Here is a 19,564-nt window from a genome sequence, read left to right as displayed (position 1 = left end):
ATTAAGTAGTTAAGTTAAGCATAGAAATTCAAATTTGTGATTTAATTCTTCGTTATTAGATCAAAATTCGATGGTTTGATATTTTTAAAATTAATTTATAGTTAAATTTATTTAGTAACCATTCATGGGTAATGCCCATTAAAAAGTGTTTCATATATATATTAGAGAAACAGAGATATTTATTAATAGGAAATTCGGACAAAGTCCATTTCAAAAAGATAAACCTCAAAGAATAAATTTGAGTATAGAAAAAATAAAGAATACAGTAGATGAATGAATTAGCTCAGCTCAGTGACAATGATGCTAACTGCTTTGTATTTATATTAATGTTGAGAATTACAAAGAATCATTTAGAAAAGTGTACAAATTATACACACATTATTACAAGCCAAAATGAATATGCTATCAGAAAAATGAAAGTTTGTTAGCCTAGGGATCCACACAAAATCTGTTATGCCACCTCAGCAGTATTAGAAGTAGTAGAAGAATTTTATTTCTTGACAGCCCTTCTCAAACTTGGTGGTGTTTCAGGCTACACCAAGTTTGTCCACTAAGAAATAAAATTTGTAATTGGTGAGACTCTTAGTTAGGCAATCGACAACTTGATCACTGGATGGTACATATCTAATTTCCAAGGACTTGTTAAGAACCTTGTCTCGAACGAAATGAACATTTAGCTCTATGTGCTTTGTGCGTGTATAATACACTGGATTTACAGCCAATGCACTTGCTACCATGTTATCACAATATGTCACTGGTGTGTATTGCAATGGGAATTCAAACTCTTTGAGTAAGGCTTGATTCCAAGCAATCTTTGGTGAAACTTGAGTGAGTGCCCAATACTCTGACTCCGTACTAGATCTTGACACCACGGTTTGTTTCTTGGATGATCATGACACCAGAGTATCCCTAAGATACACACAACAAGTAGATACACTTCTTCGATCATCAAGAGAGCATGCCCAATCGCCATCCAGATACTCTCTAATTGCAAGTCTATTTGAGTTTTTTAAATGTAATCCATGGTACACAGTACCCTTTTAAGTGTCTAAGTACTCTCTTTGCGGCACTCTAATGAGCCGTGGTAGGAGCTTGTAGGAATTGACTGCAAAGGAAAGATGAGGTTTGGTATGTGTGAGATACTTAAGGCCTCCACTAATGCTTTTGTAATGAGTAAGATTTTAAAGAGGGTTTCCTTCTATTTTTGGCAATGATTTGCCAACTTCTATTGGAGTGGATCATGGTTTCAAATGCATCATTCCAGTCCTGAGCAAGAGTTCCTTGACATACTTATGTCGATTGAGATAAAAACCAGTTTCATCTCTGTACTTCAATGCCAAAGAAATAATGCAAGGGACTTAAATCTTTCAAAGCAAGGGACTTAGAAAGGCATTGTTGATGTCAAGTTGTCTAATCTCCCATGACTTAGCAACAACAATAGTTAAGATGATTTAGATAATAGGGCTATAAGTTTCCCCAAAATCGATTCCTGGTCTTTGATTAAAGCTCTTTGCAACTAATATGATTTTATACCTCTGAAATGTACCATTCCTCTTGATCTTCAACACCCATTTATTACCAATGAAATTCATCCCTAATTTTTGACACCAAAATCTAAGTTTCATTGTTCTTCAGTGCTATCATTCCAGTTGGCATAGACCTATTCTAACCACTGGTTTGTTGGGTTTTATGCCCTAAATAAAAATTCATTTCAATGTAATCCATTTTATTCAACATCAATAAAGATACAGAAGTATTTTTTCATTCATTTGTGTATGTTTTGGTTCATCTTATCAATTGCTTGTCTATTTGATTTATAAATTCATCTGAAACCCGTTTCACATACTTGATCCTGTTTATTGTGTTGTCAACACATTGGAAAGTAAATATGACTATGTGAATAAAGATTCCTAGATTTATCAGACACAGGGTTTTACTGATATGATATTCTACAACAGAATTTACTTGCATTTGGAGAAATGCTATGTTCTTTCCAGAGCATTAGTTAAAGTAAAGCTCAGGTTGGGTGCATGGAGTATGCATCGGAAGGGACTGATATTGAACTTTGACATAGATTTATTAAACTTACCGTAATATCTATTCAAGTCAATATCGCCTAGTTGATCCTAGATCAAATGATCTAAATCCTGATATGATTAGGCTCAATCTCAAGAGTGTTATTCGTGTTCTTTGATTTGTTAGTTGAGCCTACTTTTGAGTCAGGGTGATACGTACATTTTGGGAACACGGTAGTGCAATTGAGTGGGAGCGCTAACATAAATATGGAATCTATATCTTCTATCTGGCGAATAGTAAGTAAAGGATGATTTCCTTCGAGGTTGACCAAAAGAAAATAAATGGTGGAGTACTCATTTCACATAGCTGAAATATCATTTATACGGGGTTAAGTGTTTTAAGGATAAAATATATTGTAGGGTGTTACGGTAATCTAATCCCTTTACAGTGTAGATCATTCATATAGAGGATCGATCATTGATCAAATTAGGATTATAACAATGGATAACTAATGACGTGTCTATATGGTGGAACATATAGAGCGTTCTATATACTGAGAGTGTAATTCTAAGTTCTATGCGTGGATTCAACGAAGAATTAATAAGTCAGTGAATTTAGGTTATAAATTCTTGATCTGCTTATTGGAAGCTCGGTTATATAGACCCATGGTCCCCCCACTAGTTGAGATAATATTACTTGTAAGACTCATTTAATTGGTTTTGATTAATCAATTATAATTCTCAAATTAGACTATGTCTATTTGTGAATTTTTCACTAAGTAAGGGCGAAATTGTAAAGAAAGAGTTCTCAGGGCATATTTGTTAATTAAGATACTTTGTATGGTTCAATTAATAAATATGATAAATAACAATATTATTTAATAATTATTTATAGTTATTAAATAGTTAGAATTGGAATTTAAATGGTTGAGTTTGAAAAAATGGCGTTTTTGAGAAAATGAGATGCAGAAATGATAAAACTGCCAAATTGCAAAAAGTGAGGCCCAAATTCATATAGCCATGGTCGGCCACTTTTATAGGCTTTATCATCTGATATTTTCATTATTTTAATGCCAAATAATTCAAACCTAACCCTATGTGGAATGCTATAAATAGATTGTGAAGGCTTCAGGAAATATACACTTTCACATCTTGTTTCCTTCAGAGAAAAACTTGAGCCTTCTCTCTCTATACCTAGTCGCCACCTTCTTCTCTCTCTTCTTCATTTTAAATTTCGAACCTCTTAGTGATAGAGTAGTGCCCACACACAGCAAATGATACATCAATCATAGTGAGGAAAATCGTGAAGAAAGAAATTCAACAAGAAGGAGATTCAACACTAAACAAAGGAGAGAAAGAGATCCAGGTTCAGATCTTGATAATACTCTGCGACATAAAGGATACAAGGGTTAGAGATCTGAACGGAAGGAGACATTTTATTCCGCTGCACCCAATGTAAGGTTTCTCATACTTTATATGTGTTTAATTTATAATCATTTTAGAAGTTCATATTTAGGGTGTTAATCAACATACTTGTGAGTAGATCTAAGATCCTGGTAAAATAATTTCCAACATGGTCCTGAGAGCTTCTTCTACTCTAGTGCGTTCTTCAATGTCCTAATTCCATTGAGCTTGACCCACATAGACCTTGGGTTTAAATATCCATGCCTTAGCTTTAGTAATCATGGGATGAGATGGATCTAAAGGAGTTGTTTCTTATACTAGTGCATCCAGTGACAGACACAAGTTTATGTTATAGGGTGGGCGTAATTTTGTTTTTACGTATAAAAATACGGGTATAAATACATGTGTGTCGTGCTAGTCCAGATCATATTTTTTTCAAGTTTTCTAAAATACGAGTTATGTCGTGTCAACCCATAAAAAAACATGGACCATGTCGTGTCATGCCATAAAAAAATATGGGGTGTGTCATGCTCTGCAACAATTTTATAAGGTGCAAATCCTATAGTTTCATGCTGACCCATTTTTCTTAAATAGACCAACCCGTTTTCTTAAATGGGCTCAAATTCATGCTCTATATTTCTGTATTTTTCTATTAAAAATGGATGAGCTAATTACTAAAATATATGTGTATTTATAGTTTTAATTACCTTTGCATCTTTTCTCAATAATAGTTACACACAATCATATAAAAATATTATAATTATTAGAATTTGAATATTACTATCATTTTAATTAAATAAATATTTATTATTGTTAAATTATCAAGATTTTTAATGTGTCGTACTTTCGAGCTTATCTATTCGTGCTTACGTAATATGCTTTTGGGCTTGTCGTGCCTAAGCCTATATTTTTCGTGTTGTATCATGCCAATTCGCAGAGTACCATGTCATGTCTAAGCCTATATTTTGTGTCGTGTCGTGCTTCATCACATATTTTTTCATGGCAGATCGTGCTTGTGCCTCTCGGGCTCGTGCCAATTTTGTACCGTGTCAAAAAGTCTGACTCATATTTACAACACTAATGGTAGTTCTCATGTTGCATATTAGAATCTGAAATTCCGTATTTTAATATTTCCAGTTTGATTATTTAATTAAGTGATTAATTAAATGCGGAATAATGAAACTAGTACTGAAAACAGTTTTCTGTAGTTACAGAATACAACTCTGTAACTCCAGAGAAACCCAGAAAAACAAACAGTGCATAAAAGTAAAAACACACAAGATTTTTGTACGTGGTTTCAACAATCCTTTCAGATTGTTACTAGTCCACGGGGCCACGCCCAGAGATAAGATTCATTAGATCGGTATCAAAAATACAAAGTAATTGACTTATGCATAAATAGACTCCCTCTTATTGTATGCCGCAAGCTTGATGTATTCCACCTACTAACCGAATCTTGATAAAACTCCAAGAGCTCAAACTCCCTTCGATCACCTTGAAGAGTGCTTGAATCCTCCCAATTCAAGGCTTAAAGGCTATCTCCCGAAAGCCTATACAACCATCTCCCGAAGGTTGTGTGATTGTATCCTCCTGATGCAAGACTTCAAAAGCAATCTCCCGAAAGCTTGTAAATACCCTTCTCCCGAAGGTGCACTGATGTTCTTCTTTGTTGCAGACTTGAATACAGACTCAAGACAATACAAACAACAAATAAACAGAGTAAGAATAGAACAACTCTTCTCTACAAAACAAAGACACTCTTTCCTTAAGATATGAATATAATTCTAAATGTGTGAAAGAGATACAAAACCTAGCTGCTATAAGATGTATTTATAATGAATATACATCTTATTGACAGCTTACATTCGGTCTGAACAAGACCTCAACCCACTAGAAACTTCCCTAAAATAATTCTTCAATCAGTCCAGGAATTTCTATTTCTGTACCTACAGAATCGTGGGCAGTAACTACAACTTTCCTTTTATAGAAAAGGAAAGTTTTGCTCCGGTTTTCTCTTCAAGAAACTTGATCTAAGAAAAAGGAAAACTCAACACAAGATCAGATTAACAGCTGGTTAGAAAAGAATTAATGTGTAATCAAAACTTACCATATTTAAGCTTTTTTCCAAAAATAGGAAAGCTAGACAACTTTCTTTCCAAGTTTGAATACACAAAATAGGAAACCATATTAATGTATACCAGCCGAAAATATACAATGAATAATAAAATATTTTTGTCAATTAAATATGCCAAAAATAGAATTAACAATCTCCCCCTTTGGCACTTTGATTGACAAAATATTTTATTATGAGAAAACCTGCATCAAGTGTTAGAAACAAAAGCAAATAGCTTTTTAAAGATAAAAGAGTATAGAAAATACTCCCCCTGCATGAAAGCACTCTAACACATAAAACATAGAACTTTTTTTGGACGGAAAAGCTTACAAACCGAAGAACACAACTTTTTAAACGAAAAAGTGTTAAACCACAAACAAGCAACTCCCCCTAAAACCAAGGGTCCAGAGTTGTAACAAAGAGTTCAATGAATCCAAAAAATAATACTACTCCCCCTTTTTGTCTATCAAGGAGCCAAAGATAGCAAAAACAAACATGGACAAAGTCATAAGTGCAAACAAACATTAATAAAAAGCAAAAGATAAAAGATTGAACCACTTATTCATCATCATTGGGTCGGAAGTATTTCATGATGCTGTCCATCTTCCTAAGAAGCAAGGCCTGACTAGTCTCCATTCTTCCCAAACACAAATTGAATTCTGCCATTTCTGTAGGGGCATAAATTGAAGCAGATGCAGCAGCAGGATCATTTGTAAGACCAGGGGAAGCAGACCGAGCCTTTCTTTGAGCAGCTTTTCCTTGAGGAGGCTTCTCAGGAATTTTGAAAGTAGTTCCAACAGCAGGCATCTCAATTGATTCATTCTCAAGAATCAATTCCTCTTGATCAGATAAAATTTTATAGATTAAGTGAGGAAAAATGAGATTGATCCTAGGTTTCTTACCCTTTCAAAGAGAAACAATTTGCTCCCAAATCATGTCAGCCAAATCAATTTTAGCACCAATTGAAACTTTATACAAAAAGAAAACAAGTTCATTTGAAACATTTACTGGATTGGAGGAAGGAAACCAATTGGATAGGGCAAACCTCATGAGAGCAGCATGTTGATAGGTGAGTTGAGACATATGCATGGTGTCGGAGAGTTCAATTTCATTATCACCAGAGAGATAACCGAACACCTTTTGACGATCAAACTCCACCTCAGTTGGTTCAATTCCCATTGCCAGATTGAGAGCCTCAGCAACATCCTTCACAGTATAGGAATACCAGTGTCCTCTGACAAAAACTTTGCCAAACATGAAAGAGTCCTCATCGAGAAACTCATCAGTGATGTGAGCATAAGATTCCTTCACAATTCTATCCACATAGCCATCAAAACCAATCAAGGTATCTACCCACTGTCTTTCTTTCAGCATGTTATATACTCCAAAAGGCTTATGAGCAATAACATTAAATTTTTTCTCCACAGTAAAATTCCTATTCTCATAGAATTTCATATCTCTAGCATGATCATTATAACAAAAATAATGAGAGTGGGGCTTGAAGTTATCAAGAGAAATACCAGAGGGCCTCTTTCTTTTCTGAGGAAGAACAGGATTTGGAGAGACAATGGGCCTTTTTCCTTTGTCCTTCTTTGGAACTGCAGCAGGGACTGGAACAGGCTCTGTAGTGACAGGAGCAGTCTCTGGATCTTCACTCTCGGATCCAGAATCATCAACAGCAAGTTGCTCTTTGGGCACAAATTCTTCACTTGAATCGAACAAGCCCTCTGAATCATGATCCTCCTCAGTTTCTTCTGGTTCAGAATCCGAGGATGAGACCGAAGGGGGATTCTCCTTGAGATTTTTGGCCTTTGAAGATGAAGTCACCACCTTTTTCCCTTTGGATGCAATTTTAGGTTTAACCACTTCTGGCTTTTTAGGAGTGGAAACCTTGGACCTTGTTCGAGAACTCACCGTGGGTAGAGTGACAATTGCTTTTTCGACATTTGGAGCATCATTCGAAGAGGAGGATTTCGACAATGTGTGATCGGATGAATGAGATTCATCATGATCACCAAACCCAGGTGTTGAAGAAGCAATAGGAGAGGCACCAACAAGTGGAGAGGAGAAATTTGCCACTGATTTTCGAGCTTGGGTCTTCGATTTTCTGGCAGACTTCGTCGGAGCAGACGACGAACCAGAAGCTCCGGTTGCTGGTGCAGGTGGTGCAGGCGGGGTGACCGGAGAAGCAGAAGCAGAGCCACGAGAGGGCTTCTTGGACGGTTGGGCATTCTTAGTTTTGGCCATTTTCCTTTGAAACCCTAGAACACAAACACTCTTACACTTTGAAAAAGTTAGACCTTTGAGAGAAAAAAATAGAAAGAGAAGAGTGAGAGGAGATCGTGGGTGAGTGGGTAGTTGAGCATATATAACATTTGATTTTACTTACCCAAAATCAACAAAAAAAAAAACTGAAAAGGAAAGTAACTTCCTTACCTTTGACTCTCGTGTGGAAAGAAAAAGGAAACCAAAAAAGGTTTTTCAAAAAAATGGTCAATGTTTCCTTAAATGGAAAAAGGAAACCAAATATCCCCACAAAATCTAAGAAATAAAAACCCCACCAAATCCGAAATAGCCACCAAAAAGGAAACCAAAAATAATTAATTATTTAAGTACAAGTTTCCTAAAAATACCGAAATAAGACCAAATCTCCACAAATAAAGGAAACACAAAATAGAGTATACAATTAAAACATGTTTCCATAAAATGAAAAAATAAAAGAAATTTTTTTTTACAAGGATTCGAAAAAAAATTCGGAAAGAAAGAAAAAAATATGCCCCCCTTTTTCTTTTATTTTTTCAAAAAATGCCCCCCAAAAGAAATTTTTGCAAATAATGAACAAGAGAACACACAGAGACACAAAAGACACTAATCACCACTTAAGAGCAAAAAAATTGTGTCTAAAAATATAATGAAACAAAACAAGAAAATAGCAAGAATTTTTAACAAAGCTCAATTGACAAACTCGATCACAAATTTCTTTTTCTTATTGATTTTTTTTTTATTTTTTGATTAAAAGACAGAAAAATAAAATAACCTTGATATTTTTGTAACTAGAATTCACAATGTCCACTTGTCTTTGTCCCCGATGAAAAAATCAAACTCATAAGAATAATCAGAAATTATTTTATCAAGCTAATGAAGTAATAGAATGAGGTCATACCGGTTCACAGGAAAAATTGACTCAGTCACCAAGAATATTAAAGCAAATCAAACAGTATGTAACAGCTTTATAACACCATTTTCGAGAATAGAAAATCTTTTACCACAAACTGTGTCAAGCATAGGTGTGTGAAAGTGTAAGCAGGGAACATTGTCCAATTTGTCAAAAAGACTTTTTCTGATAAATTGTAACCATAGGAGACGCTGTCACACTACCTCAATGGTAGCCCTTTTCAATGGTAGCGTATCTTCTACATAACTCCTAATTACATAGTTCCAACTTACTCAGAGATGGCTTTCACACATTGAGATAGGTAGCTCTATTCTTCCAATGGAGCTTGAACACACAGTTTTTAAACAACATCATTCGAAAATGGTAGCTTACTTAACACTGTTTGATGAACCCAAATATTCCTGTGAGGAGTGAACAATTTTCCTGATAAACCTGTATGACACCATAATATTACAACATTAGCAATAAAATAATGACTGTAATTCTTATGAGGTTGAGATTTTCTTCTAGGACAAAGACAAGACATTATGAACTCTAGGACAACTCAAATATCAAGGATTAAGAAGAACAAAAACATTAAACAGTACAAACCCCTAAGGATTTCCTTAGAGATATAAAACGAACCGAGTCAAGAGCTTTAGTAAAAATATCTACAATTTGTTTGCTAGTTTCAACATATTCTAAGACAAGAATTTTATTTTCCACGAGCTCTCTAATAAAGTGATGACGAATGTCTATGTGCTTTGTGTGAGAGTGTTGAACAGGATTCTTAGAAATGTTTATAGCACTAGTGTTATCACAAAAGATGGTTAAAGTTTTCAAATCAAACCCATAATCTGCCATCATTTGTTTCATCCATAACAATTGGGTACAACAACTACCCGCCGCAATATACTCAGCCTCAGCTGTGGACAGAGAGATTGAGTTTTGCTTCTTGCTATGCCATGAAACCAGATTGTTTCCAAGATAGAAACATCCACCACTAGTACTTTTTCTATCATCAGCATTACCTGCCCAATCAGCATCACTAAAGCAAACAAGGTTAGAGTTAGTGTCTTTAGAGAACCAAATCCCAAAATCAATAGTGCTATTTACATAGCGAATGATTCTTTTCACAGCAGAAAGATGGGATTCCATGGGTTTTGCCTGATATCGTGCACAAACACCAACACTATAACAAATGTCAGGACGACTAGCAGTAAGATAAAGCAAACTACCTATCATACTTTGATACAAAGTTTGATCTACCTTTACTCCTTGTTCATCTTTGCTTAATTTCAAAGTAGTGCTCATGGGAGTGTTGGTATGTTTGGCTTTCGCAAGACCAAACTTTTTCACCAAGTTCTTTGCATACTTGCTTTGAGTGACAAAAGTTCCCTCATCTGATTGCTTCACTTGAAGACCGAGAAAATAAGTGAGTTCACCTACCATACTCATTTCGAACTCCTTTTGCATTTGGGAAATAAAAACCTGCACTTCAGAGTTAGAAGTAGAGCCAAACACAATATCATCAACATATATTTGAGCAACAATCACATCAGAATTAATGTTTTTGATGAAAAGTGTTTTATCAACATTTCCTCTCTTGTAATCATGAGAAAGCAAGAATTCAGTTAGACGCTCATACCAAGCACGTGGTGCTTGTTTTAGACCATACAACGCCTTGTCTAACTTATAAACATGATCAGGAAAGTGAGGATCCTCAAACCCTTTAGGTTGTTCCACATATACATCTTCTTTTAACAGCCCATTCAAAAAAGTAGATTTGACATCCATTTGATACAATTTAATACCAAGAATGCAAGCTATGGAAAGGAGTAACCTGATCGATTCCAGTCTAGCTACTGGAGCAAATGTTTCATCAAAGTCAACACCCTCAACTTGAGTGTATCCTTGGGCAACCAACCTTGCCTTGTTTCGAATGATAGTGCCAAACTCATCACTCTTATTTTTGAAGATCCACTTGGTTCCAATGATGTTCACAAACGGTGGTCTTGGAATCATTTTCTAGACTTGGTTTCGAACAAACTGAGCTCATCCTGCATAGCTAGAAACCAATCTTCATCCATTAGTGCTTCTTTTACAGATTTAGGTTCTAAAGAAGAAATAAAGCATAAAAATTGAATTATATTAGCATATTTTCTTCTTGTAACCATGCTCTCATCCAAGTTTCCGAGGATGAGATCTGAACGATGATTCTTTTTAACCCTGGAGGATGGTTCCCTCTGTATTGGATCAGTGATTGAATTTAAAGGATACTCGGATTCTTTTGTTGTTGGTTTTTCTGTAGCAACAGATTCCTGCACAGTAGCTTCGACGACTGCTTCCGAAGCTTCACCAGGTTCCTTTTCCTCAGCAGCAAGCTTTTCAAGCAAATCTTTAATCTGTTCTTCTGTGGAAAACTCAGAAAAATCTTTTAGATCATCAACAACAACATTAGCAGATTCCATAACAGTTTGGGTTCTCATGTTATACACACGATATGCCCTACTATTTGTGGAATATCCTAAGAAAACATCTTCATCACTTTTAGCATCAAATTTACTAATGTAATCACGATCTCGTAAAATATAACACACACATCCAAACACATGAAAGTGACTTACATTTGGTTTCTTACCTTTCCAGATTTCATATGGTGTTTTGTGAGTACCTGGACGTAAGAATACTCTGTTGATGGTATAGCAAGCAGTGTTAATAGCTTCGGCCCAAAGACGCTTTGTGAGCTTCTTGCTATTTAACATTACTCTAGCCATTTCTGTTAGAGTACGATTCTTTCTCTTACCATTTAAGCTTTCTACCTGGATTGGACCCATTAAGTCCATGTGCAAGAGTTCGAGAACTCTAGAATACATCCGGGACACTCTTGTGAGAAATTTTCAGTTGCTTACCTAACTGGCATGGTCCACATTTTCCCAATGACTCTTTACCTAATTTAGGTAATCCTCGAACAATCCCTGAAACAGACAACTTTTTCAGATTTTTAAAATGGATATGACCAAGTTTTTCATGCCATAGGTCAGTAACATTTTCAATGACAGAATGACAAGTAGCATACGTAGTGAGAGTATAACAATTATCACTAGATCTCAGCCCTTGTAACACAATTTCATCAAGAATATTATATACATAGCAATGATTGCTATCAAAGCTCACAGTATAACCCTGATCACAAATCTGACTAATGCTAAGTAGATTAGCTTTTAGTCCTTCAACCAACATGACATTCTTTAGTTTAGGAAGCCCTTCGGACTTGAGAGTTCCCATTCCTATGACTTTTACAGTAAGACCGTTACCAAATGTAACTTCTCCACAGTGCATTGGTCTTATGTTCACAAGAAATTCTTTTTCACCTGTCATGTGTCTATAACAACCACTATCAAAATACCACATGTTAGAAGTAGCAGTTTTAAAACAAGTAGAACCTACCAAGCATTTGTTTTTGACAACCCATTTTTGTTTTTGTAAAACATGTTTATTTCCAATATAATTAGATTTAAACATGTTATGCATGGTTATGCATTTAGGTCGAATGCGACCTTTTACTCCACAAAAATGGCAAATAGGAATGAAACGTCTTCCATTCCCTTTGAAATTGTCAAACTTACCGTGCTGCTTCTTTTCTGTAACAGCAGAGTGCTTTGCTGTAGAGACAGAAACCTGCGAGGTAGAAACAGTTCTTCCAGAAACAAAACTATTAGTTTTAACAAGAGTGGTATTAGAATCAGGTTGATTTGGAACATAACCCAGCCCTGCATGATTGGTTTGGCCAGATTTTTGAATTTTTTCAAAGATGGTGGAACCTGGATTTAGCATTTTAACATTCTTTTTAATGTTATCAATTTCCTTGGTTAAAGAAATAATCTTTGACTCTTTTAAAGACAAATCAGATTCACAACATTTAAGTTTTTCTTCCAACTCAATAATGTTGTTACACAAGATTTTATTATCTTTAACCAGGGAGCAATTTTCAGCACAAGTTTCCAACCACTTACCAAACATTACCTTGTAGGATTCAGCCATGGAATCCTCATCAATTTCTGACTCATCTGATTCGAATCTGGATTCTTCCTTGTTGTCATTGATCAGGATATTGTTCAAGCAAATGCTCTTTCCTTTTTCCTGCAAATTTCTTGACAAAACACTTGTTAGGACAACCTTTTCTTTTTCATCCTCACTACTCTCAGAATCATCACTCCAAGTAACATTTAATCCCTTTTTATTTTTCTTTAAGGTATTAGCACATTCGGATTGAGTGTGACCAAAACCTTCACATTCTCTGCATTTAATACCTTTTTTATTGTTAGATGAAAAAGGTTTAGAGGGAATATTACCAGAAATGTTACCTTTTGGGTTCTTTGAAAAGTTCTTTTTATTTCCAACAGATTTCATGAATTTTTGGAAATTCTTTGCCAACAGAACCATTTCATCATCATTTTCATCATCAGAAACAATATTTTCAGAAGCATTGAAGGCAATACCTTTACTTTTCTCATTCGAGAGACTTTGCTTACTCTTTTTCTTGATTTGTTGATTCAACTCAAAGGTTCTTAAAGACCCCATGAGTTCCTCAACCTTCATTTTGCCAAAGTCTTTTGCCTCTTCCATTGCAAGCAATTTTGTATCAAACCTGTCAGGAAGAACTCGAACAATTTTTCGAACCAAGACAGATTCATCTAATTTTTCTCACAAGGCAAAAAACTCATTAGAAATATCAGATAGTCTTTCATAAAAATCATTTAAAGTTTCAGTATCTGACATTCTCAATTCATCAAATCTAGTTTGCAGCATAGTAAATCGTGATCTCTTTACATCAGCAGTACCTTCAAATTGAATTTGAAGGATTTCCCATGCTTCCTTTGCAGATTCACAAGATGAGATTAATTTAATAAAGCCTTCACCAACACCATTAAAAATAGCATGTAAAGCCTTATTATTATAACCAGACAGTTTTTCATCTTCAGTGGTCCAACTGAGTTCAGATTTTACCTGAGTATTACCTTTTTCATCATTTTCAGTAGGTTGAGACCAACCTGTAAGAATAGCTCTCCATGCCATCTCATCTTGCGATTTGATGAATGCTCTCATCCTGACCTTCCAATAAGGATAATTCGACTCATTCAATAGAGGAGGTCTAGAGATAGAACTTCCTTCTGCAAACAAAGACATCTTACACAAAACAAGTTAACGGAATAACCTCAAGATCTCACTAAGAATTTAGTGACTCGCTCTGATACCAAATGAAATTCCGTATTTTAATATTCCTAGTTTGATTATTTAATTAAGTGATTAATTAAATGCGGAATAATGAAACTAGTACTGAAAACAGTTTTCTGTAGTTACAGAATACAACTCTGTAACTCCAGAGAAACCCTAAAAAACAAACAGTGCATAAAAGTAAAAACACACAAGATTTTTGTACGTGGTTTCAACAATCCTTTCAGATTGTTACTAGTCCACGGGGCCACGCCCAGAGATAAGATTCATTAGATCGGTATCAAAAATACAAAGTAATTGACTTATGCATAAATAGACTCCCTCTTATTGTATGCCGCAAGCCTGATGTATTCCACCTACTAACTGAATCTTGATAAAACTCCAAGAGCTCGAACTCCCTTCGATCACCTTGAAGAGTGCTTGAATCCTCCCGATTCAAAGCTTAAAGGCTATCTCCCGAAAGCCTATACAACCATCTCCCGAAGGTTGTGTGCTTGTATCCTCCCGATGCAAGACTTCAAAAGCAATCTCCCGAAAGCTTGTAAATACCCTTCTCCTGAAGGTGCACTTGTAACACCCTAACTAGCATAGGCGTATTACGTGATTTTTAAACATGTCGTGCAGCTCGTTGCTAATCAACGAGGTTTATGGAAAACGTGATTAATTAAAATTTTCGCTTTTTAATTAAACTTGTAAAATATTTATACAAAATACTCGGGATCCCGATTACAAAATCATTTACAAAAGTTTACTGTCTAAACAAAATATAAGTCGCCTAGCGACTAATTACAAAAATAGCCTCGCTGTCCCGATGATCGTACGCTCCAGGCCTAACTGCCCCGACATGTACAATCTTCACCGGCTCGCTCACGGTCCATCAGCTCTAGCCTTGCCCTTACCTACACATAAACATAGCACTGTGAGTCGACAGACTCAGTAAGAAAAGCATAATAATACTCATACATAAATCCCGGTCATGGTCAGACGCCCATACCCCTGACCATAACCCTAACTGCCGTGTCCAACACGATACTGAGTCCCCCTAACTGCCGTGTCCAACACGGTACTGAGTCCTGAACGTTCATAGGCACGGTACTATTGACAAGTAACAGCCTGATCGGTCGAACCGGTCATACTCCGGCTGCTGGTCATACTCCAGCCTGTACCGACGTGATACGTCAAATAGTACGGAACCACCAACCTAAGTATCAGCCTAATCGGTCGAACCGATCATACTCCGGCTGCTGGTCATACTCCAGCCTGTACCGACATGATACGTCAAATAGTACGGAACCACCAACCTAAGTATCAGCCTAATCGGTCGAACCGATCATACTCCGGCTGCTGGTCATACTCCAGCCTGTACCGACGTGACACAGTTGGATGGTTCGAAGCCAACATACATATCTAATGTAATCTAACAGGCTTCCTACATGCACGCTAAACATGTAATCTACATATACATACTTTTATACTAATCTTACCTGGATTCCGAATTCAGGTGTGCCGGTCAACCTGACTGGAACTATCTACGCGGCGGATTACAGGCTCCTAAACCATAAAAATCACAACACTATAAGTGATACGCTAAATCACTTCCCGGGGACTTAAACTAGGAACTAAAAGTTACCCTATCGATAAAAAGCATGGCAATACCCCAAATAACATAAAATCGAGGAAAACTAGGGTTTCTGAAATTTCCCCAACCGGTAGACCGGTTGCCCAACCGGAATTCCGGTTCTGGGAATTTTCGAAACCCATCCGGAATTCCGGATGCACAACCGGAATTCCAGTTCCTTGCAGGCAGATTTCAAAATTTCATAACTCATTCAAATCCAACCCAAATCACCTCAAACCTTCCAGACCTGCTCTATATGACCCAAATAACATTTGTAAAGCATTAAAATCACCCAGAATGCACAGAATTGAAAATCACCATGTGAGCTCCAAGCTTTGAGTTCAAACTCAAACTTGGCTAAAGCTCACATACAAGCCTCAAAACTAGCTTAGAACTACATAATCATGCATAAAAATCAAGAGCAACAACAACATATTATCAAGCATGCAACTATCAAACTTTTCTTACAACTCAAGAAAACACAAAGAAAAGTTACTAGAGATCAAACCTTGACTTGGATTACACAAAGAGCTGCTGAAATCAAAGGGTTGAGAGAGCAAAATCAAGAGCCCTAGCTGCTCTAAGGGTGGCCGAAAGAGAGAGAGCTTTGAGAGAGAAAGAGTTTTCCAATTTTTCTAACTTAGAATTTTTTGAATAAATGAGAAACAAAAGCAATTTACCCCCATATACTTCAGCCAACAATTAATAAAATAAACATATAATTCAACTATTAAAATCACTAGAAGACAAAATAATAATGGGGCAAAAATGACCATTTTGCCCCTTCACACTAAAATCACATAAATAACACTAAATGGGTATTTTTGGGAAATTCTAAATTCCCGGCCATTCCCGACATTCCTAATGACTAATAAACCGTCCCACACTACTAACATACTAAGTTGTGATTTTACTGAGCCAAACACCGAGTTCCATGTTACCGGGCACCGGAAATGCAAAATTATGAAAACTACTGAATGACATAAAATGCATCTCAGAATTCAATAATAACAGTATAATTAATTATTTAAATAGCTATAAATAATTTCATAATTAAACGTGCTTAACTGCTAATTTCCAAATTAAACCAAGCGGTCTTTACAACTATTCCCCCCTTAAAAGGATTTCGTCCCCGAAATCTAACCTGAACAACTCTGGATATTGAGCTCTCATATCTGATTCTAGTTCCCAGGTGGCTTCCTCCACCTTGCTGTTTCTCCAGAGAACTTTGACCAATGCTATGGTCTAATTCCGAAGGACTTTATCCTTTCTATCCAGGATCTGCACTGGCTGTTCTTCATATGACATATCTGGCTGCAGTTTAAGGCTCTCATAACTGAGTATATGAGGGGGATCTGAAACGTATTTTCTCAACATCGAGACATGGAATACGTTGTGAACTGCTGATAAAGCTGGAGGCAATGCTAACCGGTATGCTACTTGACCTATCTTCTCGAGAATCTCGAAAGGTCCTGTAAATCTAGGGCATAACTTGCCTCTTTTCCTGAAACGTTTGATCCCCTTCATTGGAGACACTCGTAAAAACACATGGTCCCCTACTTGGAACTCAACATCTCTGCGTTTCGGATCTGCGTAACTCTTCTGTCTACTTTGTGAGGCAAGCATTCTAGCTTTTATCTTCTCTATTGCCTCATTGGTCCGCTGCACTGACTCTGGACCTAAGTATTTTCTCTCCCCTGTCTCATCCCAGTGGATGGGAGATCTACACTTCCTACCGTATAACAGTTCATAGGGAGCCATCCCTATTGTACTCTGATAACTGTTGTTGTAAGAAAATTCTATCAACGGTAGAAATTTATTCCAAGAGCCTTCAAAATCCATAACACAGGCTCGTAACATGTCCTCCAATATCTGAATTGTCCTTTCGGACTGACCATTTGTCTGAGGATGGAATGTTGTACTGAATTTCAGCTTTGTACCCATTCCTCGTTGCAAACTTTGCCAAAATTTGGAGGTGAACTTCGGATCTCTATCTGAAACTATAGACTTTGGTACCACGTGAAGTCTTACAATCTCTCTGACATACAATTCTGCCAACTGATCCACTGTAAATGTTGTTCTAACCGGTAGAAAATGAGCAGATTTCGTGAATCGATCCACCACTACCCAGATGGAATCAAACAAACCCGTGGTTCTAGGTAACCCGACCACGAAATCCATCGTGATATCTTCCCACTTCCAATCAGGTAGGGTTAGAGGCTGCAACAACCCTGCTGGTCTCTGATGTTCAGCCTTAATCTGCTGACAAGTGAGGCACCTCGATACGAATTCTACCAAATTCTTCTTCATACCACTCCACCAGAAGTACGGTTTAAGATCTTGGTACATTTTAGTGGTGTCGGGATGCAGAGAATAAGGGGGTAGAATGAGCCTCCTCAAAGATCTCATTCTTGAGTTCCACACTATTCGGAACACAAACCCTAGCTTTATACAGAAGCATCCCGTTGTCTGACACTGAAAAATCCCTGGCTTGACCAGCCAATACCTCATCTCTGATCTTCATTAACTCTGGATTGGTCATCTGAGCGGCTTTAATTCTTTCCAACAGATCAGATTGCAGCGTTAAGTTATGAAGCTGACCTACCACAAACTCAATGCTGGATCTAACCATATCCTCTGCTAGCTGAGGTGAAATCTGAACCATGCTAGCTACTTGCCCGGGACCCTTCCTGCTCAGGGCATCGGCCACTACATTGGCCTTCCCAGGGTGATAAAGAATCTCACAGTCATAATCTTTCACAAATTCCAACCAACGTCTCTGTCTCATGTTCAAATCTTTCTGAGTAAGGAAATACTTGAGACTTTTATGGTCGGTATAGATTTCACACCTTTCTCCGTAAATGTAATGCCGCCAAATCTTCAATGCAAAAACCACCGCGGCCAACTCTAGATCATGAGTCGGGTATCGCTCTTCATAATCCTTTAACTGACGGGAGGCATAAGTGATAACCCGATCGGCTTGCATCAACACACACCCCAGACCCTGTCTGGATGCATCACAATAAACTACGAACTTCTCGTTGTCTGAAGGCAAATCTAGTACTGGAGCGGTAATCAACCTCTGCTTCAGCTCCTGAAAACTAGCTTCGCACATGTCTGACCAGACAAATCGCTGATTCTTCTTTGTAAGTTCGGTTAAGGGCATTGAAATTTTTGAGAACCCTTCCACGAACCTACGGTAATACCCAGCTAAACCCAAGAAGCTTCTGATCTCTGTCACTGTCTTCGGTCTCGGCCAATCCCTGACGGATTCTATCTTCCCAGGATCCACCTTGATCCCATCTTTGCTGACGATGTGCCCTAAGAAGGACACCTGAGATAGCCAGAATTCACATTTCTTGAACTTGGCATAAAGCTTGTGTTCCCGAAGTCGTTGCAGTACCATCTGAAGATGTAACTCATGCTCCTCTTCTGATTGAGAGTACACGAGGATGTCGTCGATAAACACAATCACACAGATATCGAGGAAATCCTTGAATACTCTATTCATCAAATCCATGAATGCTGCAGGAGCATTGGTTATTCCAAATGACATAACCAGGAATTCATAATGTCCATACCTAGTGCGGAAAGCCGTCTTCGAAATGTCCTCCTCTCGGATTCTCAACTGATGATAACCCGAACGGAGATCAATCTTAGAAAAGACCGCCTTCCCCTGAAGCTGATCGAACAAATCATCGATCCTAGGTAATGGATATTTATTCTTCACTGTTAGCTTGTTCAATTCTCTGTAATCGATGCACATCCTCATAGTTCCATCTTTCTTCTTGACGAACAAAACCGGGGTCCCCAGGGTGACACACTAGGCCTAATAAACCCTATGTCAAGCAACCCCTGGAGCTGAATCTTTAACTCCTTAAGTTCAGCTGGAGCCATTCTATATGGAGCCTTGGAAACTGGTTCCACCCCTGGTGCCAAATCTATCACGAAGTCAATCTCCCGCTGAGGTGGTAACCCTGGAAGTTCTTCGGGAAAAGCATCTAAAAACTCCCGAACCACCT

Source organism: Cannabis sativa, chromosome 1, assembly GCF_029168945.1.
Source record: "Cannabis sativa cultivar Pink pepper isolate KNU-18-1 chromosome 1, ASM2916894v1, whole genome shotgun sequence".
NCBI classification, from domain to species: domain Eukaryota; kingdom Viridiplantae; phylum Streptophyta; class Magnoliopsida; order Rosales; family Cannabaceae; genus Cannabis; species Cannabis sativa.
The sequence above is the reverse complement of the archived record's forward strand: the minus strand, read 5'-3'. Positions refer to the sequence as shown.